Below are 6,366 nucleotides of genomic sequence, written 5' to 3'. Positions count from 1 at the left end.
ACACAGAATCAGAGATGGCGGCTCCGAATAAGCTTAGTGATTATTCACAACCAAAGCTTGCGGATTTTCCACATCTCACCCTTACTCCGGCTCTTGTTGGGGTTCAATTTGAAATTAAACCTCAATTTATAACGATGATAGAGAGGAAGCAATTCAGTGGAGCCAAGGGTGAAGACCCGAATCTTCACATTGCCGACTATTGTCAATATTGCAACACCATCAGGCAAGCCGGGGTCACTCAAGACCAAATAAGGGAGATTCTTTTTCCCTTCTCTTTAACTTGAAAAGCTAAATTGTGGTTTAATGGCTTGAATAGAACTACACTTGGTATAACTGACTGGGAAACTCTTGTTTTGAATTTCTATAACAAGTATTATCCTGCAGAGAGAACAGCAGTACTACGAAGTGCGATTCAGAACTTTGCCCAAGAAGCCGATGAGTCTTTATATGAGGCTTGGGAGAGGTTCAAGGACTTACAAAGAGAATGCCCTCACCACAATTTAGCACAATGGCAGTTAATCCAAGCCTTTTATAACGGCATTGGAAATTCTTCCAGAATAATTTTAGACTCTGCAGCTAGTGGGAGATTTATGAATCTTAATGTTGATGATGCAGGTCAGGTTATTGAAGATATGGCGATACACAATTCCCAATAAGGGAATCCCAGAGGATTTGCTAACAAGGGGAAACATAGTGTCGACTCTGTATCCTTTTTGCAAGCTCAACTGACCTCTATTTGTCAAAAATTAGATAATCTGAGCACTGCTAATGTAGCTAATGTTTCTGCGATTAATAATAATTCTAATGAGGCTTTATGTGAAAATTGTGGTATTGTAGGTCATTGGGAGCAGGATTGCAGGAGTTCCGTGGAGCAAGTTAATGCCTTTCAAGCTTATAGGCAGAATAACCCATACTCCAACACTTACAATCCTGGGTATCGGAATCATCCATACCTTTCCTACCGGAGCACTAATGTTCTAAATCTACCACCACAAGAACCACAGGTGCCACAGCAACAACAGCAGAAGTACTATCATCCCAATGCTAGCCAGAAGAATCAACCACAACAACCCCCCTCATCTTCAGACACTTCTTTAATTTGGGGGAAATTAGAGCAATGTTGGTCAATATGCAAAAGCACATAGAGAGCAGAGATGCGACAATTGATCAAATTCTAGCGCATAACAAGATTGTAGATAATCAAATTGCGCAACTCTTCGCTACTCTACAAGCACGCCAACAGGGAGCCCTGCCGGCACAACCGACTAGGCCTACGGATCAAGCATTTGCAATTACTCTAAGGAGTGGTTCAAACTATGAAAGGCCCTCTATGCCCAGAGTTGATGAACCTATTTTATTAAATAATGCTAATCTTGATTCCATTAAACCAAACAATATAGTTGCTAGCCCTGCAGGGCTAGAGGATAATACTAACATATCTAATTCTACATTGCAGGGTAAAACTCCGGAGAAGGTGGCTACCCCAGACAAGGAGAAGAATGCTCAAAAGCCAATTATCAAACTTCCTTTCCCCAATCGTCAATTGAAGACAAACTTGGATAAGCAGTTTGGTAAGTTCCTAGAGGTAGTTAAAGATTTGAAGGTAACAGTTCCCTTTACTGAATTGATCACACAAATCCCCTCATATGCACAATTTATGAAAGAAATTTTGACGAGAAAAAGGTCTATTAGTGAGGTAGAGACAGTAGCTTTCACTGCAGAGTGTAGTGCCGTACTTCAAAATAAGTCTCCGCCTAAGTTAAAAGATCCGGGTAGTTTTTCTATCCCTTGTCATATTGGTAATCTCTTAATTGATAATGCATTATGTGATTTGGGTGCTAGTGTTAGCGTCATGCCATTATCTGTGTGTTCTAAGTTGAATATGGGTAAATTAAAAGCTACCAATATAACTCTGCAAATGGCCGACCGTTATTTTAAATGCCCCCTAGGTGTTTTAGAGGACGTCCCCGTTAGAGTAGGTAAATTATATATACCTGTGGATTTTGTTGTTCTTGATATGGCTGAGGACATGCAAAGCCCAATTATTTTGGGTAGACCATTCCTTAACACTGCAGGAGCAGTCATAGATGTTAGAAGTGGTAAGTTAACACTATTAGTAGGGGACGATAAAGTTGTTTTTAATCTGAAAAATGCCCCCAAGAGCTCCATGACTGAGGAGAAATGTTTCAGTGTTAATATGGTTGTCAATCATTCTAATAAGCCCCAAGCTCTTGAAAAAGATCCCTTGGAGGCGGTATCTTGTGTTGCATCCTTTTCAGATGGGATAGAAAGATGGCAAAAGGAAGTCGATGCAATAGAAAGAGCACTCTACAATGTTGGTCTTTGTTTCGAGGATGAACAAGTGGAACCAATCGAGCAAGTTGTGCGAATCGAGCCTACAGTATGTGTTCCGCCAGATCGAGTTGCAAGTGTTGAACGCAATGACAATTTGAAGCAACATTCGATCGAAGAAGGGTTTTTAGTGCGTAGCATTGAAGATCCCCCAGTCCAAGTCATGGAGGATCCACCAGATAAGGCGACTTGGCGTCCCACAGGTTATGTCAGGAAGCCGCATCGCAGCCTAAACATCGCTAGACCGGGTGAGAAACCACCCGATCAAGCGCTAGGCCAAGGGTCCTAGGAATTGTACTTGGTAAAAAGGTCGTGCGGGACCTAGATAAACCAGCGCTTTGCGGGAGGCAACCCGTATTTTTAATGCTTTTTAGATTGTATTCTCTTTTCGTTTTCTTATGTGAGGAGAGATGAGGGAATTTAATGAGTTTTATGAGTGTTTGTACAGGTTTGAAGGAAAAGAGTTAGACAACTTTTTGAGAACAGAAGGAAATTAGCTCTCCCCGACTTAGTCTTGGGCCCGACCGGGCGAAGCTCGCCCGATCGGGCGCGAGAGCGGGGTTCCAAAAACAAGAATTTTCGCCCGACCGGGCGCGAATTTTGACGTTTACGGATTAATTTGTCTGCCCGATCGGGCAAGCCTCGCCCGACCGGGCGCGAGAAGTGAAGAAATTCTGGGCAAAAATTCGCCCGATCGGGCGAATGGCGCCCGACCGGGCGCGAGAACAAGGTAGAAAATCGTGGTCATATCGCCCGACCAGGCGCGAACACCAGACAAATTAGATCGCCCGACTGGGCGAAGTCCGCCCGACCGGGCGCGAGAATCAGCCCAGGAATTCTCCATATCGCCCGACCGGGCGCGAGCAAGGTTCCACGTCTCTTCTTCTTTCTTTCTTCATTTCTTCTTTCCTCCATTACTTTCTCTCTCTAAAACTCAAATTTTCTCTGACTTCTCTCTAAGATTTCTCCTCCATTACCAATCCAAATTCAAAACTTTTTATATATTTGTGATCCTCTCTTCATCCTATTCACTCTCATACAAAAATTTTTTCAGTTTTAATTCAAAATATTTTCGACCCATTTCTCTACATGGCTTCAAAGAGGGCAAGATCAATTTTTGGTAGGAGCTCCAGCTCGAGGGAGGAGTATGACCCTGACTTGCAGCTCCCGTATTGGCCGACGATCCGGATCGTGAGCCGGGAACAGAAAGAACGATTGGAGCATTTGGTCGGTCGTGAGGTAATCCCTTCTCGGTGGTTACACCGCCCTACCTTAGAATCATATGGTTTGTTTGATTATGTTAAACGATTTTTGAATGATATTGGCATGAGAAAATTCGTTGACATGCATTATCCTACATACCGAGAACTTACCTGTGAATTTCTGTCCACTTTTCATGTTGTTAGTAGTAGGAATGGGCCTAATTTATTTTTCAGGTTAAATAATAGAAATATTAGTTTAACTTTTGTGAATTCTGTAAAATTTTTGAATTAAATTCTGAATTATCTCACCAGTGGCATGAAGATTATAAAATGGGTGATTTATATTTTGCTTTGACTGGTTTACCTGCCCCCGACCCCCAACATGCTAGTACCAAACCCATTCACCACCCTGTCCCGAAAATCTGGCAAAGATTTGCGGGATTGTGTTTTTTGGGTAGGGCCAAGCCTCATAATGCTCAAACCAACGAACTAGCTATAATAGGTCACTATGTATACGGGTTCGGGAAATTGAACATAGGCAGGTTCATAGTTCATCACCTGAGTCGGCATGCCACAGCCAGCACCACTTCCAAGTCCCCTATCCGTTTAGGTGGCCTTATCACTCTATTAGCGGTGAAAAAGGACGGTTTTGTAGTAGACGGACCCCACCAGCTCACTAACTGCGGACCAAATACTTACATGACTGCTAGGTATTTTGAGGATGTGGGGTGGGTTAGGCAGGATAGCGAGCAGACACCCTTTTGGTGTATTCGGACTGGGAACGAGCAACCTTTGCCCATTTTTCCTCTTCCCATTCCAGACTTGACCGCCTTTCCCCCAGGGTAACTTTCTTACACCTATGATGCTTTAGTTGCCAACGCTAGGGGACAGGCACCACCACCACCAGTTCCACCACCTCAGCCCCAGCCCCAGCCCGAGGTGGCTTTCTCTCCACCTCGTATGTCCCATTCAGTCCCTCATGTTGACTCTGACCCAGTTTGGGATTTTCAGAGTATAGGTCAGGCCCTAGGACGTATTGAGCATTCGCAGACTGACCTTAGGAGGATGGTTGGCTCTATTGACCAGAGGTTAGGGTACCTGGAGAGGAACCAGGGTAGAGCTCTCTACCCTATGTACGATGATTATGCTCGTCGAGGCAACATTCCCAACGACGCTATTCACCCTGACTGGTTTCAGCCTCCACCCCAGGGATACGATAGGGATCCCACTGCCCGTGGCATTTACTCTGATTATTCTTCCTTTTTCGGGTACGGGCAGGACATTCCTTTCGGGGGACCGGCGGGGGGGGGGGAGTTTTCACGCTGACTATTTTGGTGGTAGCTCTTCTGGTGCAGGTGGTGCAGGTGGCAGTGGAGGTGCGGGTTTCGGCTCGATGGACGAGGATGATGAGGACTAGCTATGCTGGGCTAGTCTCCGAGCCAATGAGGACATTGTCTGATTCTGGCTTGGGGGAGATTTTGGTTTGGTATTTTTCTTTTTCTCTTTTCTTTTATTTTTGGTGTGTTTTCTTAGGTTAGATTTTTCGCTTTCTAGGGTAGTTTTATTGCTTTCTTTATATATAAAAATACAAAAAAAATTGAAAAATTAAAAAAATTCAAAAATACGTTCCAATGAATTATAAATTATGTTCCCTGTGCCCCTTACTTTAGAAATTTGTTTTGATCCTTGGTACTTGATGATGGGCATTGTGGATTAGTTGATCATGATTTGATGTTTGATTGCCCTGAAACCTTTACATGCGTCAATTTTTTCCAACTACTTGTGAATATAGTGCTTGACTAGTTGATTTGGTAAGGAATGTGTGATAGTTCCATAGTTCCTGGTATGTCAATGAATTTGAGTATTGGTTTGCAACTATAAGTAATGTTTATATGATTCATTATTATGCACATTGTGGAGGACGAAGGTATTTGTTCTTTTAGGTAGCCTCCAGACATTGTAGATACATTTGTTCCCTTCTTGCTACCCATGTTGTTGCCTTGACTTTTTGTTGTTTATTAGCCATATTACAAGCTTATTTTGTCCCATTGGTTACTTGTCCCAAGCTTGTCTTGGGGGAGCTATTAGTGAGTGAGGTGAGGGAGTTTGTAGTGTGCTTATTATTTGCACAACTTGGGTGGGACTTTGAGAAGTTGTTTTGTTGTTATTCATGTTTATTTTTGATGAGTTTGAGAGTTATATTTTCTTGAAAAAATAAAGCATGATGTTATGAAAAAAAAAAAGAGAAGTTCAAGAAGAAAAAAAAAATGTGAAAAAAATAAGTGAACTTCAAAAGAAAAAAATGTTCAAATGTTCTAGTTGGAGGTTGATCAAAGAAAAAAAATTGAGCTTCAATAAAAAAAAAATTTCAAGTTTAGAAAATAAAGTTTGTTTATTCACTCCACTTCATTATTATATTTTTATGAGTGAAATTGTAAGTGTTGGGATTGTTTATAGTATATTTTGTTGATGTTAGAGTTGATTATGTAGGAGATGTATGATCATTATTTATTTTTGATCATGGGTTTTTGATAGGATTTGGCTCCCTTAAGCATAGCTTTTCTCTCACTTGTTCCCAAATGATTCCTACCCTTTACCCTAGCCTTACATTACAAGCTTTAAAGACCTTCCGACCTTTGTGCGTAGAATTGTATGAATGTGAAAGTGTTGCTTATCAATGCAAGTTGTGATTTGGCATATTTCGAGTCGACTAGTAGGATTGAGCGTTCATTGTTTTTATACACACGAGAGTGTGAGTTGGGAGGGCATTGTTCACATTAAAGGGGTGGTTGGAGAGCGATCGAGTACATCT

At 42.1% G+C, this 6,366-nt stretch overlaps 1 non-coding gene across 1 annotated transcript; it reads right to left on the bottom strand.

Moving 5' to 3' along the window:
• Nucleotides 1-395: 395 nt before the first annotated feature.
• LOC145641156 (small nucleolar RNA R71) lies at nt 396-502 on the bottom strand. The gene has a single exon (XR_014115221.1). It is a non-coding gene; the product is annotated as a small nucleolar RNA R71 (small nucleolar RNA).
• Nucleotides 503-6,366: the final 5,864 nt, after the last annotated feature.

Source organism: Chenopodium album, chromosome 7, assembly GCF_948465745.1.
Source record: "Chenopodium album chromosome 7, dcCheAlbu1.1, whole genome shotgun sequence".
Lineage (NCBI taxonomy): Eukaryota > Viridiplantae > Streptophyta > Magnoliopsida > Caryophyllales > Amaranthaceae > Chenopodium > Chenopodium album.
The sequence above is the reverse complement of the archived record's forward strand: the minus strand, read 5'-3'. Positions and strand labels throughout refer to the sequence as shown.